The 19,160-nt window shown below is 40.2% G+C and overlaps 1 long non-coding RNA gene across 6 annotated transcripts in view; it reads right to left on the bottom strand.

Annotated features, from left to right (window-relative positions):
* Positions 1 to 19,160, bottom strand: part of LOC139359923 (uncharacterized) — a 255,904-nt gene that overhangs the window by 61,320 nt on the left and 175,424 nt on the right. For 2 of the 6 annotated variants that reach the window (XR_011616589.1, XR_011616592.1), the window contains one exon: positions 1,472 to 18,738. The exons of the other annotated variants lie outside the window; for them this stretch is intronic. This is a non-coding gene — a long non-coding RNA (uncharacterized lncRNA). Of the gene's footprint in view, positions 1 to 1,471; positions 18,739 to 19,160 lie in introns of those variants that run through there. 6 annotated transcript variants of the gene reach the window in all.

The following is a 19,160-nucleotide window of genomic DNA, read 5'->3' as shown; positions in this document are numbered from 1 at the left end:
CCTTAGTTTCCTCTTTGGTAAAATGAAAGTAACATGGCCCAGTGCGTTGGCTCATGCCTGTAATTCCAGAACATCAGGAGGCTGAGGAGGGATGATCACTTGAGCTCAAGAGTTGAAGACCAGCCTGGACAACATAGGGAGACACCATCTCTACAAAGAATACAAAAATTAGCCAGGTGTGTTGGCAAACGCTTGTAGTCCCAGCTACTTGGGAGGCTGAGATGGAAGGATCTCTTGAGCCCTGGAGGTGGAGGCTGCAGTGAGCCAAGGTGATGCCACTTCACTGTAGCCTGGGAGACAGGGCAAGACCCTGTCCCAAAAAAATGAATGAACGAACGAAAGAAAGAAGGAAGGAAGGAAGGAAGGAAGGAAGGAAGGAAGGAAGGAAGGAAGGAAGGAAAGAAGGAGAGAGAGAAAGAGAGAGAGAAACAAAGAAGGAAGAAGAAGAAGGAGGAGGAGGAAGGGAAGGAAGGCAGGAAGGAAGAAGAAGAAAAAGAAGGAGGAGGAGGAGGAGGAGGAGGAAAGAAACAAAGAAGGCAAGAAAGAGAGAGAAAGAAAGAGAAAGAAAGAAAGATAAATAAAAGAAAGACAGGCAAATAAAAGAAATCAAGCTACTTGGTAAGACTCTTATGAGAAATAAGCCCACGGTCAGGTCTAACCTGGTGAAAGAAGCAGCACACAAAGACAGTTCGTTTAGCCTTTTTTTAATGTCTCCCTCAGATCAGGAAGGGTCTGCTAGAAAAAACTGAAGGGTTTTCTGATGCAGAATCAGCTTGATTTGTGTGAGAAAGCCAAACGTGAGATATTGGGTGAGATCCAAATGGTCCACAGTTAAAGCCCTCTGTCTCCAAGCACGGAGGCTGCATCCTGTTGGGGGTAAGGCAGCCTGGGGGGGTTGGAGAGGATGTTGGAGGTGGGGGGACAGGTGCCAAGGAAGGCCATAATTCTATCAAAGGATTGATGGAATATAATGTGGCCTGAGGACATGAAGCCAGTAGTGGGTCTCCCTCAGAGCAATGGCAGCCACGCTGTCTGGCTGACGCTAGTCCAGGATGTTCCTGCTGCTTCTGCTCACTGAACCCTGGGGTCCCCCTTTTTGTTGTTGTTGTTATTTGTTGGTTGATCGGTTGACTGGTTTGTGAAATAGGACACAGGGAAACCTGGCTAAGGTAGCACTCTGTGAGTGATTTGAACAGGCCTGCCTGTTTAGGGCATTAAAATCTTTTTCTTTTTAATTTATTTTTTATTATTATTATACTTTAAGTTCTAGAGTACATGTGCATAACGTGCAGATTTGTTACATATGTATACTTGTGCCATGTTGGTGTACTGCACCCATCAACTCATCAGCACCCATCAACTTGTCATTTACATCAGGTATAACTCCCAGTGCAATCCCTCCCCTCTCCCCCCTCCCCATGATAGGCCCCGGTGTGTAATGTTCCCCTTCTCGAGTCCAAGTGATCTCATTGTTCCGTTCCCACCTATGAGTGAGAACATGCGGTGTTTGGTTTTCTGTTCTTGTGATAGTTTGCTAAGAATGATGGTTTCCAGCTGCATCCATGTCCCTACAAAGGACACAAACTCATCCTTTTTTATGGCTGCATAGTATTCCATGGTGTATATGTGCCACATTTTCTTAATCCAGTCTGTCACTGATGGACATTTGGGTTGATGTGACAGAAACCCTGCTAGGTGTTTTACATACTTTATCTTGTTTAATTCTCTAACAGGTAACATTAGTTTCGTTTGAGAAAACTGAGATCTAGAGAGATTAAGGGATTGTGTTCCCCCAAGGTCAACCAGCCAGAGTGTGGAAGTCAGGATTCAAACCCAGCGTGAAACTTCAAAGCCTGCCTCTGAGGAAAAAGACAGAAGGGGAAATTGGGCTACAAACCGGGTTTCTGTCACATGACAAACTTTCAGGAAATGCTAGCTGTTACAACTCTTCTCCTAGCCGGGAACGTCTTCCCCAAGGTTTACATGTGGCTTGATCGCTTGCTTCCTTTGGGGCTTTGCTCAAAATCCTGAAAGCTGCTTTTCATGAGTGAGATCTTGCATGATCATTTGTAAAACACTGAATTTCATGTCTGCCCCAGTACTATTTCACTCTTTCCTCTGCCTTATTTTTCTTTATGTGATGCCCACAGTCTCAGACTAATTCATCTGTCTATTCATCTATTCATCTACCCACCCATTAATCCATCACCTGCCCATCCATCCATCCATCTCCATCCATCCATCCATCTCCATCCATCTTGCTGTCTAGCCAACCATCCCTCCTTCCATCCATCATTCATCTAGCTAGCTATAGCTATCTTGTCTCTATCTTCTCTCTAGAACATAAGCAGAAATGAGGGAGGACTATTCATCTGCTTTTTCTCTCCTCTGCTATATCCATAGCACTTAGTAGACACTAAATAATTATTGAATGGCTTAATGCATAGTATTATTATTTAAGTTGGAGCTCTGTGATATAAGACTTAGTTCAAAGTTGTTAAATTCACCCAATGATATAGTTTAGATATTTATCCCCTACAAATCTCATGTTGAAATGTGATCCCCAACATTGGAGGTGGAACCTAGTGACAGGTGTTTAGGTCAAGCCCTCATGGATGGCTCGGTGCTCTCCCCAGGGTAATCAGTGAGGTCTAGCCTTAATAGTTCATGTGAGAGGTGGTTGTTTAAAAAAGCCTAGTATCTTTCTTGACCCCTCACTTGCCATAGATGTGCCTGCTCCTTTCACCTCCCGCCATAATTTTAAGCTCTCTGAGGCCTCACCAGAAGCACATGTTGGCACTATACTTCTTGTGGAGTCTGCATAACCATGAGCCAAAATAAACCTCTTTTCTTTATAAATTGCCTGGCCTCAGGTATTCCTCTATATCAATGCAAAATGAATGAACACACAAGCTAACCTGAGAGCTAGCTCTAACTTCCAGTTATTAATGTCCATATTCTTAGGATAATTATACAGATTTTCTGCATTCGATTGGTGGGATAGTCGATGCAGTGGTGTGCCATGAGACCCACATTCAGGACAAAGGCACTTAGGCACTTACCTGCAGTTGTGTTTGACCGATGAGAGCTATTTGGTTCAAAGCCATGCCTTCTTCCCAGTGGCAGGTCACATTCAATGGCTGGTAAATGCAATGGTAAAAAAGCCTAACCCACTTTTTTTTCTTTTTTCTTTTTTTTGTGAGATGCAGTGTTGCTCTTGTTGGCCAGGATGGAGTGCAATGGCGCGATCTTGGCTCACGGCAACCTCCGCCTCCCAGATTTGAGCAATTCTCCTGCCTCAGCATCCCGAGCAGCTGGGATTACAGGCATGTTCCACCACGCCTGGCTAATTTTGTATTTTTAGCAGAGATGGGGTTTCTCTTTGTTGGTCAGGCTGGTCTCAAACTCCTGACCGCAGGTGATCTGCCTACTTCGGCCTTCCAAAGTGCTGGGATTACAGGCATGACCCACTGCACCCAGCCTGAAAGCTTTTTTAAGCAAAGTTTCTGCATGAAAATCTCCGTCTCAGAATCCGCTTCCCATTTACCTGCTCCAGTGACTTTATTTGTGCCTTGTATTACTATCTGTGGGAGCTTCTTATTCTTTGCCTATGTAACTGTCCAAATTTGACATCACATAGAGGTCCCTTCATATGACTTCTCAAAGACTGTGCCTCATCCCAAGAGGCATAAAATGTTTCGACTTTCATTTACGTGAGATAACCTTATCTCATTCACCCAATGAATAAACAATGAGTCTTTGCTGTGTGCCTGGCACTGTGCTAAACACCCTGAATTGAGAATTTAGATCTGTCTCTGGGATCTCTATCACAATCAGCAAATTGCTGTGATTGGAAGGATCATATGTCATTCCCTTCCCTGGATTAGCAAGAGTCACCTGTGAACTATGATCCAAGTTTTAAAAATACGTTTCCATAAAGCGAAATCGTCGATTCCATATTGCTTCCTGTATAACCATCTTTAGATCAGCTCAGAAATGGGATTCTGTCTAAATAGTCATGTATATCATTAAAGTTAAAACTGCATTGGGTTATTCTGTGAATATTTTTCTTTCTTTTTGTCTAACGTATTTTAAAGATTTGCCCACATTCATTCACACAAGTCTCCCTCATTCTTTTTAAGACTAAATGGTAAGATGGCCACGTTTTCATTCATCCATCAACCCATTTAATTGTCTGTCCAAAATTATTTATCAAGCGTTTCCAAAGTGAGAATGCCTTCTCAGCTCTAAACAAGGCCAATGATGTGTATATCTTCAAGGAGATAAGATCCTAGTGGGAAAATCAGAAAGTAAACCAGAATGCAAATGGAATGAAATGAGACCCTTGCAGAGAGGAGATGTGGTTGTGAAAAAAATGAATCAAAATGATGGAGAGTGTGGAAAAGAGGCTGAACGAAAACTAAAAATACCAATTAAAAAAGAAAAAATTAGCTGGTCAGAGAAAGTCTCTTTCAGGAGGTAACGTGAAAGCTGAGTTGCGAGAAACAAAAAAATGTCAGACGTGGGAAAACCATGCTCATAATCATTTTAAGAGGGTAGTTGAGCAGATACCAATGACCCAAAGCATGGGTAACTGTGGCTTCTTCAATGACCAGATCAAAGCCAGCATGCTGTGGCCCCAAGGGAGCATATGTCTGTCTACTGAGAGGGCTAACTAAGTCTACAATACTACTTAGCCTCTGACAGAAATATGGGATTGTCTATCTCTGAGATAGACATTTTGAAATTCATTCAAAATCCATTACTTATTCAAAAAAACTTATTAAGCATTGACTATGCCTGAGAGTTAAAACAGTAGGCAAAACTGGCATAATGTCTGTCCTTACTGAACTTATGGCTCATAGAGGAGACAGAAACTATCTTTTAAAATAACTTAATTAGCAGAAATAGACATATGACAACCAAAAATTGATTTGAGCATTACATTTTGCAGGTGGTAAAGTCCAGCTCGTCCACCAACTGTGTTTCCCACTAAGGCAGCAGAATGGTCACGCTCCAGGTAAAAAACAAATAATGTTATTTGCAGGAGCCCATTGGTCTTTGAATGGTAATCACATGCCTAATTCTCATTAATCACCCTTGCACATCATTTGTTACATGTTGTCTCTGGAAGTTCCCATTCTTGCCACGGCAGCATCCTAAAGTGTTTTTCTTTCCTACTTCTCTGAGTCTGTTCTAAAAAGTGACTTTTCTGAAGATGCCAATGATCACTCGGTATTTAGAAATTTTCACTTAACTCAGTAGGTTCCTCAGCTGCCTCTCCAGTGCATAGAATCTTCTTGCAATTCCTATTTTAATATTGGCTCTTGATTATTTTAGAACTTCTAAACTTTCCCATTGAAAAGGGTTTAGCAATGTCTCTCTCTTCCACTTTTCCCCAATTCCATTGTCCTTTAGGGACATCCTTTTTTGGGATGGCATCATCGTGCCTGGTGCTGTTACCTGCCTAGGTGGTAATAGATAATTTTAAAATAGAGACAGCAGATAGGGTGGAAACAGTGGGGCTTGGGAGTCAGGGTGTACTGAGTTTCAAATCAGCTGTTATGCTGATTAGACATGTAGCCTTGGCCAAAATACAAATGTTATCTGAGCCTCGCTTTCCAGATTTGCAAATGAGCCTCAGGGCCAGGAATAAGGTGAGGTGAGTGCGGTATTCACTACAGGTGCAAGATCTAAGAGGGTGCCAAAAATCTTAGTGATCAAAATAAATAATATTTTAATGCAATATTTAATAAAATTCAAACAATGCAAAAAGATCCATCATGATCAAAACATCAATTTTTTTTTTTTAAAGACAGTATCCTAAGGGACCAGGATTAGGGTGAATCAAGAGAGTTCAAATTCTGCACATCCAGGGCTCCCCTTTAAGTTTTATAGTGGAAGCTAGTGTCCCACTCACCTTACCCTAGCACCAGCCCCACAAGCCTATTGGCATTGCCTGATAAATCTGTTCTAAAAATACATTTTGACACTCTAGGTAAAGAATATTACAGAGTGACTTGTACCCATGTAAGAGTTCTCTCCCCTGACTTCACATCTGTGTCATCTGCTTACATTAGATTGTGTTAGATGGGGATAAACCAAAGAAAGCTTTCTATTCATTGAGTATTTACCCATGCTATATACAACTTATCAACTCCTCTAAGCCCTAGAACATTGGCCTAGCCTACTGACAGATGCTTCTAAGCACTCTTCTTTCATACGGATCTCTCTCCCTCCCTTTCTCAATACAATGTTGGCAGCACATTTATTTACTCTCTGCAACAAAAACACTGCAGTCCTCGGCTGAGACACTCTCTGGCTCCATGAGACTTATCCAGACATTGTCTCGATCTATGACTTGAAACTTTTCCCATCTGCTCCCTCCTTTGCATAACCGAGCATCGTGCACACTCATCACCTCCCATCCTGTGCCAAGTTATTGCTTTTTGTGGGCAATTTCAGATCCATTGGCTGTTTGGGCAAGGGGCCTAATATGAAATCCTAAGTATCTTCTTGGCACTGATTCCCTACTTGGTGCTGTTGCCAACCTCTTTCTCCCCCACATTGTTCTCTATATTCACTAGTGTAGAAGATAAGGGTTTTCTAAGCTTCCAAAGGTCCGCTCATGGTCTCACAGCATCTTCAAACCCACAGAATGCTTCCTACAGTATCTCTCCTACTGAAGTAAGATGACCTCAAACTGGAGGCCCCAGGGGACTGACCAAACCTATCGCTGAGAAGGTGGGAGCACTAGGCCAACATGGTGGTATTTGAAGAGGGGATGTTCCTAAAGGACAATGTTAGTAACAGAAATGTGGAAAGTAGAAAAGAAATTGAAAGCTAAACTCTTTTTAGTGGAAAAGTTCAGTTAAAACCAAGAGCAAATGTTAAAATCACAATTAAAGGAAGACCCTATGCATTGGACAGACAGAGGAAGAACTCACTGAGTTAAATGAGAATTTCTGAAGACCATAGAGTCAATAACATCATCAGAGAAGCCATTTTTTTTCCCCTAGAACACACTCATGGAAGTAGGCAAAGAACGTGCTTTATTTAGCATGCCACTGTGTTAGCAATGGGAATTTCCAGAGACAACATCTGATAAATGATGGGAAAGGGTGATGAAGGGGAATTAGAATGTGGTTCAAACCAATTCAAAGACCAATGAGCTCCTGCAGATGACTTATTTATGTTTACCTGGATCCCGGCTGTTGACACTGTACTTGGTTTTCCTTTTGCACACTGATGAACATCTTCTGAATCATGTAGCTTAATTAAGATTGTCTAGAATCTTACCATCATGGGTTCCTCAGAGCTCTGCATAAGGATTATAAAAGCTGGAACAGAGGCACTGAGGGGGAAGATCATGTACTTCAGAGTAAGACCCACCTGATTTCAAGTCTTACTTCTGTTAGTGGGGTGACTGCATGCAAATCCCTTCGAATTTCTGAGCTTCAAGTTTCGAATGTGTCAATATCTCTTCCAACATTCAGGTTCTATTAAACAAACTCTGTGTGAGACTTCTGCGTTAACCTTAAAGACTGCAGAAATTCATTGATTAAACAACAAATCAGAATTGAGAATCCATAATGACAAAGCCTCAGCTTTTCCCCTCAAGTGATTCAAGGCCAGTAGAAAAGACAGACAAATAAGCAAACATTAAAAAGAGGAAGAGGAGCATCATACCACATATGAGTAGAGGTATATACAAAATCCCAAGGAAAGTCTGGGAGGTGCGTGGAACAAAAAAGTGCTTCCCAGAGATGGTGCCACTTGAGTGCGTTAGTGATTTGCAGTTGGCAGAAGAAAATGAAAGATGTGGATTCAAACACATTTTTCTTCCTGTTGCCACCAGTGGCATAAACCCATTGCAACCGCTTTTCAACCTTCAGTCTTAATCATTTACTGTTCCTTCGTGTTGTGTTTTTATTATCCATTTGCTTTTACCCAACATCGCTTTCTTTCTCAAATAAGAGTGCCTTGGAAAGCATCACAAAGGGTTTGTATTAAGCAGAGCAAAGTGAGACATGAGATTCTGAGAGATGCAAACAGAAGATGGTCCTGCAGTATCCAGGTTCAGGAACAGGGACAAGCCTTTTGCTGGAGACACTGCAGATAACAATGACTGTTTAGTGTTGTACAACTTGGAGACAACATCTCTGAGATGAAACTTAGTTCTTCAGATCCTAGAGCTCATTTATCTAGCCACAATGCTAGCTAAGTAGGAGCAATGACATGCCTCCCCATTAGTGATTCTCAACTCCATCTGACAATAGTATCACATTTTTAAAATACATACTGCTTCTGTGATGCTGTGTATTGGTGTTTATGTCTATAGTTCTACTAGATTAGAAGCTTCCTGAGGCCAGCTATGCAGACTGTATCATTAGTGGCCAGCTTATACTACCAATCGTGATCTACTTGCATCACAGTTGTCTGGGTTTCATCTTATAAACGCTGATTTATGGATCTTGCCTTAGACCTACTGTATTAATCAGTGTTCTCCAGAGATTTACATGCATAAGTGCAGATTTATGATGAGGAATTGGCTCACCCAATTACAGAGGCTGAGAAGTCACATAAAATTAACCACCATACTTACTGAATTAGAATCTCCAAGAGTCGGAGGGGCCTGGAAACTTCATTTTAATAGAGTTCCTAAGTCATTCTTAGCTTCATCAAGAGAACCACTATGACAGGGAATCAACAATGAAGGACTCAGAGGTAACTGAGAAAATGGTGCTCATCTTATATTTTCAGAACTCTAAGATGATTGGGAGACCCATCAGAGACGGGCAGGCAAAATGAGAGAATGAGTCTTGGATGGAACACAGAACTCGCAGGAAATGGAACAGGAACTGTCCACGCAGATTTAGTATGCCAGTGAACCACAAAAGAACCTGGACGTAGTTGGTTGAATCAAATCAGCTGTCTTAACTGATGCCTGTTAGTATATGCCAGTGACAAACGCATACCTTGTGCCTGGCTAGTAAATTTTGACAGAATTGATACTTCGACTGGGTCATTAAAGCAGCCCTCAGGATTCAGCCTCCTTTATCATATTCTTTGTGTTTGGTACTCAGTGTAATTCAATAATTCTCACATCAGTCCTTATGAAGGAAAATGCCTACTGTTGGGGAGTTACATCAAAAAATTTTGGGGGTAGCTTTAGCATAAGTAGTTTGGGAATGTGGAAGGATTGGACAATACCATCATTCCAGAGAAGATCACTTGGACATAGCGGACATAGCATGTGTGTATGTGCTTGTGTGTGTGTGTGTGTGTGTGTGTGTGGTGGGCTGTGCTTGTGTGCATGTGGGAATATGTATGTATGTGCATGTGTACGTATGTGCAGTAGCCATATCCATTTTCTAGGGCTGTGCCTGTCAAAGGCAAACCCCTCTTCTCAATCTGACACCCTCATTTCTAAGGCATTCTGGGACATCAGTGACAGCTGAGTATGACAGAAAATCAAGGACTCTGCTATGTGAAAGTGCTAAGAGTTTGGTTACTCAAGCGTCACAGACAGGTTTTGAATTTACGTGCAGCAATGATTTCTGCAACTTTGTATAAGCTATGAGAATAATAACTTTAACATCAACCTCAAAGAGTAAAGAGGATCACATGAGAACATCCATGTAGAGAACTGGTTCCCTGCAAGTGCCAATAGATGTTAGGTGCATTGTTCCCCAGAAGGATTCAGTTGTTTTGCGTCAGCCCTAGAAAGTCTTCCTAACAAGCCTATCTAAACATGTCAGTTTTGTCTTGGAATGCTCAAGAGTCTCCCTATGTTAGTTAAGAGAGAGAGTGGGTCAGAGTCCATGAAAATCCTGGTTTCTTAACCCAACAGAGGTTTGTTTATTATTGCTCATGCCCAGTCCATTGTGGGACCAGCAACTCCCTATAAGAGCTTTCCTCCATGTGGTTACTTGATATTCATGGTTTTGCTTTCTCAACTGCAGGTTCTGTAGCTCTTCAGGGCAGAGGGATAGATAGAGATAGAGATAGAGATAGAGATAGAGATAGAGATAGAGATAGAGATAGAGATAGAGATAGAGATAGAGATAGATAGAGATGATAGAGATAGATAGAGATAGGAATAAGGAGGGAGACTGAGGATGTTCGGGTCCATTTCTTATTAATTTCAGCCTGAGAGTGACATTTATCACACTTGCCCACATCCTATTGACCAGAGCTGGTAACAGGGTTGCCCCTAAATGCAAGAATGCAGAAATGAGAAGTGAATGGATGAGAAGTGATCCCTACTCTGCCATTCTCTCCTTTTCCACCGGAAACAATACAAAATGTATCTGCAACACTATGGCTTCTATATCACCCTCTCTCTTCCATCTTTTCTTCCACCATATTCCACCTCCTGTTTTAAAAGATTGGGAATTCCCTAGGCAGGTCATGGACTATCACACCTCTATGCCTTTGCCATGATCCTCCTTCTACCCAAATGCCATCTCTCTACTTGTTGCCCTGACAACCTCCTATGACTGCCTGAAGTCTCAATCTCTTGGAGGGGTCTCTTTTAGACATAATGCACTTCAGCAGCAAAGATATAAAGGAGATCCCATCATTTTTATACAACAACTCTACCTCTATTTTTCACTCCCACAGGTGGTGTTTGAGCCCAAACTCTTCGTCATCATTAGTTCTAAGCCATACTTCATAGTGACCTTAATAAAAATTTAAAGACCATATAACATACATTATCCAGTAGGTGTGTTAATTATTCTTCTATATGACATCATCTCTGCTCCTGGGATTTTTTATGGCTGTCATATATCTTGAGAGAGAGAAGACTTAGCCATTCTCTACCTAACTACATAAAATTCTGTTTAGTTGGCGAGGCACAACAAAGAAAATAGATCCTCTGAAACATCTCCATGCATTTATGAAAGAAAACTACACAGAGAAAAAAATTCAGAGGATATTACATTTTTAATAGATATGTAAACTTTAAATTATTAGTTTTTAATAATTAAAATTGACTTGTAATCAACTTCCATCATGTTGCATTATATTACTTTAGAAGATTTTAATATTTTATAGTCTTTCTAGGGTTTATATATAAACACATGCATATAATATTGCCACCTTTCATCTTTAACTCATTATGCCAGGCCTCAGAAAACGCCTGTCAGTCTTTCTGATGTTCATTAGGCACATGTATTTGGGAACATAGCCAAATGGTTTAGTCCTCAGCATTTTGGAACTTGCTGATCACTTAATCACTTTGTCTTAATATATATATATATTTTTTTTGAGATGGAGTTTCACTCTGTCACCTAGGCTGGAGTGCAGTGGCACGATCTTGGCTCACTGCAGCCTCCGCCTCCCAAGTTCAAGTGATCCTCCCACCTCAGCCTCCCGAGAAGCTGGAATTATGGGCTCTTGCCACCATGCCCCGCTAAATTTTGTATTTTCAATAGAGATGGGGTTTCCCATGTTGGCCAGTCTGGCCTTGAACTCTTGGCCTTAAGTGATCCACCCACCTCGCCCTCCCAGAGTGCTGGGATTACAGGCATCAGCCATCTCACCTGGCCTATCTCTTTAAACTCACATTGAATTGTATTGGAAGGAAGGTAATACCACTGAGAAGAGATTCAGAATATTTTCTGAAAAATCACTCAAGTGTCATCTCAGGTAGCACAAATAGTGTCATTAGGAATGTGTGCTTTTAACAGTTATAAACTTAATGTGTAGTGTGTTCAAAATGTAGGGTGATATAAAATGAAAAGATATATCACATGTCATCTGGTTCTTATCAGTTTGACTTGTTTTTCTGTTTTTATTGTAGGTTCCTCAAGGCAAAGAAAAAAATATCTCTACTCTGTTGGTATGAACCTTCTTGTAGCACCTTGAGTATATTAAATCTAATGATTTCCTGAGGGCATGTGGATAATTTAACCAACAAAATAAATATAGTCCTCGTACTTTCCACTGAGAATTTTAACATATGGTCCTCATTATCCCAAGAGGTGATACAAACAGAACCTATAATTATATTCAAAAGGGTCTAGAGGAATGTATGGAAGCCGGAGAATGCCATATACCCTCCTTGGGGTTCCCATAAGTGACAAGGAGCATGAATGTGGCATCTTCACTTGAATCCCCACGAGACTGCAAATTTCTTAATGGCAAAGAATCTGACAATTGGCATTCACTTATTCATTCCAAACATTTACGGAGTGACTACTATGTGCCCAGCAGTGATTTAAGTAGGTGAATGCCTAATTAATATTTCTCTTTCTAAGAATTCCTTCAAAGAAGTTTCCTCTAATGGTGGAGAAAACCACGGCATGCTTCTACCTCCTCCTACCCTTATAGCCAATAGCACAAGAGAGAAGGCAGTGAGCTGCCTGGGATGTGGGCAGAAGCCATGCCCATGAATCAGAAATCAAGTTTAGTGGCCCAGAAGGAAACAGTTCTCACAAGTAGCACCCTACTTTAGCTCATCAGACTCTCCATCTATAAATACTATTCAGAATGCATTTCTACCAAACTGACATTTTTGACTGGCCCAACAAAAATGCATAAGCGGGTGTCAAGGTGACTTTATGTCTGCATGCCAGTACCATCTTACTCCAGTATATAAGATTCCTTAGGGATATAATGTCTTTCTGGTAAGATCAAGAAGTATACAATGACTTTTACGAACAACGGCCAGCCATTGGGCACAAAATACCAGGAAATTGGGTTATTAAACTTGGTTTTAAAGTTCCAAGAAAAATACATTTATATAGGCTATGTAACTATTGCCAGGGAAGGAATTTAGTGCACTTCCTGTTGATGGGGGGAAATTTGCCAAGCAGTGGAAACAAGGCACTGGAACTTGTTAGTGAATTAAACCCTATTGATTGGTGTACGAAAAGGTTTAGATTCGAAGACTAGTAGAGAAGCCCCAAAAGGTAGAAAGCCCACAATAATTAGTTTGAATAGTTTTTGTTGTTTGCATTTTAGGAATCAGATCAATAAAGCAACATTAATAATTAAAGACCAGGGTAAATATACCAATTCCAGATTAGAGCTTTAAGCATTAAATTGCTGGTGCCAAAGGCTTTTTTTAATGGGCTCTAATCTTCCCAGATATACTGAAGGGCTATAATGTGACTCCTTAAGCTATGGATTTGGCGAGAAATATGAGGTTCTTCTAGATGGAAGCTGTTGAGAGGTTCCAGAGCAGGTATCTGGCACAGTAGTAACAGGAAGGGACAGGTATGGCTCATTTAAAAGAGCTGGCTCTCTCTTTTGTCCTGTATCAGGTTCAGCTTAGGGGCTCACAAAACAATGGAGAAGAGTAGAGCGTTTTGCTTATCAGAGGCTAGCTCGAGTTCTGCACAAAAGGTCAAAGCTTGGAAGAGAAGAAGCAAAGGTCAGATTGAGGTTTGACCAGGGAAGTGCTGCTGAAGTGCACATTCTCTGGATATTAGATAAACACTGGAGAGGCAGTGAAGGGGAAATTCTGCAGAGGACAACTTATGACCAGTCATGAGGGAATTAGGAAGTGGTGCTTGACATTAAGAAAGTATTAATATTATGACTTCCCCAAGGCTGGGGAAAAGGAGAATCGGAGACTCAAGCATGCTCTTAATGAGTGCTTAGTCCAAGAAGATGTGCACCAATTTCAGTTCACCAGACAGCTACATCCCATGAAGGAAGGGGACGGTGGTTTCATCAGACTGGTGTGCCTAGGGATATTCTCTGGCATGAAGAGCCAATCTTGTCTGAATCCACATTTCCTGTGAAGTTTTCTGGCTGGATTTCCTGAGGGGCTCTTCCCATCGGGAAGGAAGTTGACTATGTCCACACTGGTCTGGTCTGAAGCCAGGTACATCTCATGCTTAAAAATAAAAGACACACCCACACCCAACACTACTTCATGTCCTTCCCGTTCTTTCTGGCTCTCGTTTTGTTGTCTCATTCTCCCATTGTCTTTTTTTTTTTTTTTTTTCTATTTGCCATACATAGTCTATGAATCCACTCATGTCCACCACTATCTTCATGTCCCGGTTATTCAGAGACAGCTCTGCAATATTGATGTCTTTATTTCCCTCATTCTTCTCTTTTATCTCCTTTTAGTTACTGGTCCCTAATTTTGCTTTCATGCCTGTACTCTTAATTTTCTAACTGTGTGCTCCATTAGACCTGACCAAAGCTAGGTCTATTGGTGTGGTTTCCTCATAGAGACTCATGGAATCTTCAAGTTGAAAATGTTTTGGAGATCATGTATACAAATGTCTCCTAAAAATCATTTCAACACACATGCCTCCCCTGCCCCCCGCATGAAATGCATCTTGCAGAAGCGTTTCATTTTTCTATTGGAAATGACGTATGTTAATATCTCCTAATGGAAAGTCTCAAAGCAAAATATTCTGTGACATGGTTTAATTTGGCTTAACATTTCCCAAACTTACTTGACCTTGGAATTAGCCTCTCTGTATTTTTTATAAATATTAATATCTTGTAGCAGTACTTTGAGCAACACTATGGGAAACGATGACTTAATCCAACACCCTTGTTCGGTGAAGACATCCCCTCTTCAAATTTTTTAAAAATATTTTTAACCTTTACTTTACATTCAGGGGCTACATGTGCAGGTTTCTTACCTGGGTAAATTGTGTGATACTGAGGTTTGGGATACAAATGATTCTGTCACCCAGGTAGTGAGCATAGTACCCAACTGTTAGTTTTTCAACCTGTGTCTTCCTCCCCTCCTACTACTCCTGGTAGTCCCTAGTGTCTATTGTTTCCATCTTTACATCCATGAGTACCCATTGTTTAGCTCCCACTTATAAGTGAGAACATGTGGCATTTGGTGTTCTGTTCCTGTGTTAATTCACTTAGCACGATAGTCTCCAGCTGCATCCAGTTTGCTGCAAAGGACATCATTTCATTCTTTTTTATGTCTGAGTAGTATTCCATGGTGTATATGTGCCACATTTTCTTTATCCAATCCACCACTGATAGGCACCTAGATTGATTCCAGGTCTTTATTATTGTGAATAGTGCAGAGATGAACATACCAGTGGATGTGTCTTTCTGGTAGAATGACTTATTTTCTTTTGGATATATTCCCAGTAATCGGGTTGCTGGCCTGAATGGTAGTTCTGTTTTAAGTTTTTTGAGGAACCTCCAAATTGCTTTCCACAGTGAATGAACTAATTTATATTCCCATCAACATTGTATACATCATCCTTTTCTCACTTCCTCTCCAGTATCTCTTGTTTTTTTACTTTTTAACAAAAGCCATTCTAACTGGTGTGAAATGGTATCTCATTGTGGCTTTGATTTACATTTCTGTAGTGGTTAGTGATGTTGAGCATTTTTTCATACATTTGTTGGCCACCTGTAGATCTTCTTTTGAGACGTGTCTATTCGTGTCTTCTGCTCACTCCTTAATGTGATTTTTATTTGTTTTTTTTGCTTGTTGAATTGTCTAAACTTCTTATAGATTTTATATATTAGACTTCTTGTCGGATGCATAGTTCAAAAATATTTTATACCATTGTGTAAGTTGTCTGTTTACTCTGATGATAGTTTCTTTTGGTGTGCAGAAAGTCTTTAGTTTAATTAGGTCTCACTTGCCAGTTTGTGTTTTTGTTGCAATTGCTCTTGAGGACTTAGTTATAAATTATTTCCCAAGGCCAACATCCAGAATGGTGTTTCCTAAGTTTTCTTCTAGGATTCTTATAATTTGAGTTCTTATATTTAAATCTTTAATCTGTCTTGAGCTGATTTTTGTATATGGTGAAATGTAGGGTTCCAGTTTTATTCTTCTGCATATGGTTAGTCAGCTATCCCAGAACCATTTACTGAATAGGAAGTCCTTTCTCCACTGCTCATTTTTATCAGCTTTGTCAAAGATCAGATGGCTGCAGGTGTGTGGCTTTATTTCTGGGCTCCGTAACAGACAGATCATCATCCATATCAAATTCCAGTTTGATGCTTCCAATGATGCAGAACTCACTATCTTTCAAGGCAGTCTTGTTCCATTGCTAGGAATAATTATTACAATATTGTGCCTCTGATTCTTTCAGCCTGTTCTCTTTTATACCATCCTTTCCTAAGTCCTATTCATGAACATTGTTCTACTCATTTTTAGTACGTCCAAACACTCCCAAAAATTTAAAAGGCAAGCAGGGTTTCCTTACCACCCCTCTTCTGAAATTTTCTGAGTTAAAACACAGGAATTTGCTCATTTCTGTCACATTTTCAGATCTTGAGAAATTAATTTTGACTGCATTCATTGAATTGATCAACAAAGGAAGCCCCTTCCTCTGTATGTCATACTTCCTAATTTTACTGTGTAAATCTTCAAGCTCATTTGAAAAACATATTTCAGGCTGCTAGTCGGTCTATTAAATTACACACCTTCCAACCTATATACCTGATCTTAAATACTTGGTTTAAAAAATATCATCTTTATTTTTTTCCTCCTAGACTTAATACAATTACCTATTAGGAAAAAAACATCTAATACCATGCTTTAAAAATTACATGCAGCTGGGCACAGTGGCTCACACCTGTAATCCCAGCACTTTGGGAGGCTGAGGCAGGAGGATCACCTGAGGTCAAGAGCTTGAGACCAGCCTGGCCAACATGGTAAAAACCCATCTCTACTAAAAATACAAAAATTAGCCAGGTGTGGTGGTGGGCCCCTGTAATCTCAGCTACTTGGGAGGCTGAGACAGGGAGAATCACTTGAACCCGGGAGGTAGAGGTCATGGTGAGCCGAAGATCATGCCATTGCACTCCAGCCTGGGCGACAGAGTGAGACTCTGTTTCAAAAATAAATAAATAAATAAACAAATAAATGCAAGGAATCCACCTCACTGTTATAACATCTCTCATTTAAGTGTTTATTTCTGGGAGCCTTCACATTAGACTGACACCTACTTCATAAATGTTCAATTCATCCCCACATTTCCTCCTTTTTTCTCAATCTTCTTTCTTGGTACTGATCTGGCCCTGAGATTTTCAGTTCTGAAAGCACCCCAGGTTACACCCTGACTGTGATAACCACGAACTTGATTAACTGTCAACATAGCCAGCCAGAGAGCTAAGTTTTTTACATGTATTGTCTTATTGTACTAGCCCTAAAAGGATAATATTTTAAAGATAAGACAACTGAGCATTATGGAGGCTAGGCAAATTCATCTGGGGCCACCCAGTCCATAAAAGTCAGGTCAGGATTGAACCAATTTGATTCTATTGTGAAAAAATTAGCACCTGCTGAATAATGCTTTAGTTGTTATGAGTCTAACTGCAGTTTTCTATGACTTGAGATTTTATTTGGTGACTTAATTCTATCCATAACAGACCCTTTCCCTATCCTTCTTCCTTTCTTGTCTCTTCTTTCCTCTCCCTTTCTCTTTTCCTTCTTTTTTCTATCTATCTTCTATTCTATCTATCTATCTATCTATCTATCTATCTATCTATCCATCCATCTATCATCTATCTCTTTTCTCCTTCCCCTTCCTTAATTTCTCATCTTTTCTCTTATACTAACATTGTTTTTACTTAATTCTCTCCTCACTTCTCTATTTCTCCTTTCTCAACTACACATGGGAGTCTCTTCCAGCATGGAGAGGTCGTGGTCTATGGTGAAAGAGACTTAGAACTGGGACACAGGAAACTTGGGTTCTTGTTTCATCAATGCTGATTAACTCTTTATCCTGCATTCTTAACTCCCTCACCATCTTCCTAGAAGGAATTCAACAGACCATGAGCATGTATCCTGTGTCAGGCACTGGTGATACAAAAAAATAAAACATGGCTGCTAGGTATTGACCTGTATGATTTGGCTAGTTTGGTGTCAATCACTTTACATGTTTTATTTAGTTATTTGTTTTATTCATCTATTTTAGCAACAATTCAAGCAGATAAAGTATTTTGTTCCCACTTAACAAAGAAAAGAAGCATTGGTCATAGAGGCTCCACGTCCACACTTAGAAAATGATAGAGCTGAAAATCTAACCAGGTACAGTGTCCCAAATTCCCGTGCTGTGAACTGTTACACAAATGCAAATTCTACAAATATATGGTATATCAAGAGGTGTTATGAAATAAAGAAGTTTCTGTAATTAAATAAGTTTGGGACAATATAGGTTAAATAAAATCCAGTTGGCTCACATTGGTAGTAAGCGACCAATTCATTGTTCTAAACAAAGGACCTATGACTCTCCTTTGGTACTCTTCCCACGGCACTATATTGCCTTGTTAGTAGTTTCCAGGAGAAAATTCAAAAATATATTTAAGCTTAAAAACCTACCCATATTTAAGACTGTGCAGGGCCCAAAGACATTGTTAAGAATGAATATTTATGCTGAATGACACTGTAAATGTTAATGTCATGCGTCCATATTTCTTCTAAGGATAATTCATAACCAAAAGATGGAGGCATGCTTCAGTGGTGACGACAGCGGAACAATCCTTTACAACCAATTGCTGTCTTTTTGGTAATTAACATGCTCCATATAGATTGAAAGGTCATTTCTTATCCCCTTTCTCTAACAGCCTTTAATATTTACCAAATAGTGTTGCATTGTTGGAAATGTCACAGGCTCTGCAGCACAAGGGGGGATTCCACACAGTGATTCATGATGACTTAGTTCATTAAGAAAATTACCACTCATTTATTTGGATGCTATATCTCTTCTGCTCTCAAAGAATTCTCTTTGATTAGAAAAGTGAATTATGTTGACTTGTTTCTGTATTGTAGGTGACCTATAATTAAAATAAAAAGATAATGTGTCTCGGCCTTAAGGATGTATTTCCTTTTCAATGATCATTAGAAGTTTCAAGACAAAAGTTGTGATGGCAAATGCAAAGCAATTCTGAGTTGAATTCGCTTTCCTTTTTCCAGTAACTCACATCTCATTATGCGACGTCTCTATTAATGCAGTTTTTCTCTCAGGAGACCTGGGAGACAGCCCTAAGGCCCACTTCTCTTTTGTCCCTACCTCCCAGCCCATCACCAGCTTCTGCCTATCTGCCCTTCAAAACTTTATTTAAAGCCATCCATTCTTTCCATCTCCATGACTTCTAATCTAACCTGTGTCAACATCACTGCCTTAATAGTCTCCCAAATGGGTTCCTTTCTTCCAAACTACCCTTCATCCCACTAGTTCCCTTAACTAGAGTAGAGT

This window comes from Macaca nemestrina, chromosome 18 (genome assembly GCF_043159975.1).
Source record: "Macaca nemestrina isolate mMacNem1 chromosome 18, mMacNem.hap1, whole genome shotgun sequence".
Taxonomy (NCBI): domain Eukaryota; kingdom Metazoa; phylum Chordata; class Mammalia; order Primates; family Cercopithecidae; genus Macaca; species Macaca nemestrina.
The sequence above is the reverse complement of the archived record's forward strand: the minus strand, read 5'-3'. Positions and strand labels throughout refer to the sequence as shown.